This window comes from Hyaena hyaena, unplaced genomic scaffold (genome assembly GCF_003009895.1).
Source record: "Hyaena hyaena isolate Hyena2069 unplaced genomic scaffold, ASM300989v1 scaffold_1652, whole genome shotgun sequence".
NCBI classification, from domain to species: domain Eukaryota; kingdom Metazoa; phylum Chordata; class Mammalia; order Carnivora; family Hyaenidae; genus Hyaena; species Hyaena hyaena.
In genome coordinates this window covers 88,596-91,543 of record NW_024082291.1, presented here as the reverse complement: position 1 = coordinate 91,543, position 2,948 = coordinate 88,596, and positions in this window count along the sequence as shown.

Genomic DNA, 2,948 nt, shown 5'->3' with positions numbered 1-2,948 from the left:
AGAAAATGATTTGTTTGTTGTAAATATTGAAGAAAACCTAATATTTGGTGGTTTATTTACACACACACACACACACACACACACAAAGGTGACCAGAAAACATCAAACTGGTCAACTGGTACAAGGCTGGAGTTAGAATTCTGGTTCAGAACTTAACAAAAATCCTGCCAAAAATGATGGAAGTCTAATTTACGCAGTGGGGGCATAGGGGGTGGGGGGAAGAGATAGATGTAAAAAATATTAAGAAGTGAGCATCTCAGCAATACCTATATTTGGATATTATTGTTAAACAGAAAGTTATAGATGGCGTTCAATAAATGAACCAGAATGAAGAAAGAAAGGAGATAATTTTTGAAGACAACCAAATGACAAGATTAAAAATCTATTGATTTCAAGGTGCTTGTAGCATTCATATGATCAGGCTGTTCATAGATTTTAATCTTCAGATAGCACAACAGAGATATGATTTGCCCTTGTGCACAGAGTTTGTTGTGATCACTACTTCACAAGAGTCAATATACAGGGAGTTTATACAGTCATGTGAAGAAAACAGAATAAAGAATTTCAAGGAGCACCCAATAGATGGAGACTGAAAAAACAGGGAAGGAAGCTGAGATTGAAGAGACAGAGATAGAAGAAAGCACAGAAAGCCAAGAATGTTCAAATGTTTTAAAGGAAGATGTTCCACAATTATCAACAGACAGCAAAGTATGAAGAATGATAGGAAACAAGATAAAGCCTTCTATTAACTCCAAAATTATATACATTGGGATGGTAGCTTGGATTTATTATGGTTTTGGTTGTTTTTTTTGTCATTATTTATGGCACTATCTGCAAATTCAGGAATTTTGAAAATGACTCTGTGAATCCTAATCTGGTAGGAATTCCTCTATATTATGGATATTTTAAAACCAAATATTTGAATATGTAAGGCTGAAAGAAATTGATGTTGAAGTAACTGTATTTTCTGACACTACAGTGTTCTAACACACTGAAAAATGGTAACTTTGGTTTTTATTTCAAAATTAACATAATGGCAGTTATATAAACTAGTTTTATATTAAAAGATTCAGAGTAGAGGAAATGTTTTCATTTTGAGAATATATGTTTAATATGAATCCTGTGTTTAGTATGAGTAGCAATTTCTAAATATAGTAGCATAAGGAAAACTTGTTCATAAAAATTTTATTTATAATGAACAATATTTTTCTTTGTTTTAAATGACAGACATTAAGACTTTTACTAATATCGTTTTTAATTATATTAGCCTTTCTCAGAGAGAAAGTAAAACAGGCATTTATGCTTTTGTGTAAATAGATAAATGTATAAAAGAGCCCCCCACCACCATTTTTTTTTCATAAGCCATTTAGGAAAAGTCTCTGAAACAAACTTTTCATAAGTGGCTTTCCTGAACTGTTGATATCTACCAGTATATTTCAATAAGTTAAGAATTTTTAGAGTTAACCTTGACCAAAACAAACTGATTATAATTTATGTATTTCAACTTCATTGCTCATAATGTAGTTTCAACATTTAGTACTTAACAGCTTATTTTATTTATTTATTTATTTATTTTGAAAGAAAGACAGAGAGACTGAGAGAGAGAGACACAGTGAGAGAGAGAGAGAGCGTGTAAGATCATGACCTGAGCTGAAAGTAAAAGTCGGACACTTAACCAACTAAACCATCCAGGTGTCACCAACATTTAGTACTTTATTTATTTCTTTTTTATATTTTTAAAACTTACTCATATGAATTTAAGTTTTTTAATGTTTGTATTCATTTTTGAGAGACAGAGTGTGAGAGGGGGAGGGGCAGAGAGAGAGGGAGACACAGAATCTGAAGCAAGCTCCAGGCTCTGAGCTGTCAGCACAGAGCCTGACACGGGGCTTGAACCCACAGACCGTGAGATCATGACCTGAACTGAAGTTGAATGCTTAACTGACTGAGCCACCCGGGTGCCCCTACATTTAGTACTTTATGTCACAGTATATAGTGAGAAAGTTTTAAGAGATTTTACAACATCTCTGTCACATATCACATCCATATAGCAAAATAACTTTTTAATTAGGTGTAAGTAATTTACCAAGAAAAGGAGCAAGTCCATAGATTCAATTATTTCTCTTAAAGTCTCAAAGTTATCAACTTATAGATTTCCAAAATAAAAAAAAAATCTTTGAAATATCTGACTTAAAGTTTAAAGCTAATCGACATTATTCATGGAAAATATAATTTTTCCAAGAATTTGAGATCTTTCCTGCAGATGAGAATACTAAGTGATTCTTGGATGACATCAACACATACAGTTCCTTGATAATTGTGATGGTCAATTTTATGTGTCAGTTGGGTTAATGGGCGTCCAGATCTTTGCTTAAATGTTATTCTGGGTTTACTCATGAAGGTATTTCTGGATAAGATGAACATTTGTGTTTGTAAACTGAATAAAGATTTCCTTATTCAGTGTTTGGAAGTTGGGGGGAGGAGACCCTGATCTAATCACTGCAAGGCCTATGTTGAACAAAAGACTAAGGAAGAAAGAATTTGCTGTTTCTACCTAATTGTCCTCCAGCTAGGTCATAGGTCTTCTTCTGCCCTTCGAGTAGAATTCAGATTGGAATTTACACTATCAGTTTTCCTGGTTCTCAGACCCTCTGATTTGAACTGGAACTCTACTATTCCTTCTCTTGGTCTCCAATTACAGATTGCAGATCTTTGCACTTCTGAGCTTTTACAACGGAATGAGCCTATTTCTTATAATAAATATCTTTGCACATTTATCTATTTATCTATCTATTTATATCATTATATTGGACTGGTTCTGTCTCTTTGGAAAATACAGGTTTTGACACTGAGAACAATTCTAGAGGAACAGGATTTTAAGGGCAAGTTTTCTGAATTCTTTCTAAAGTTTCTAGAATTGACTATCTAACATGATTAGATTAAAGATG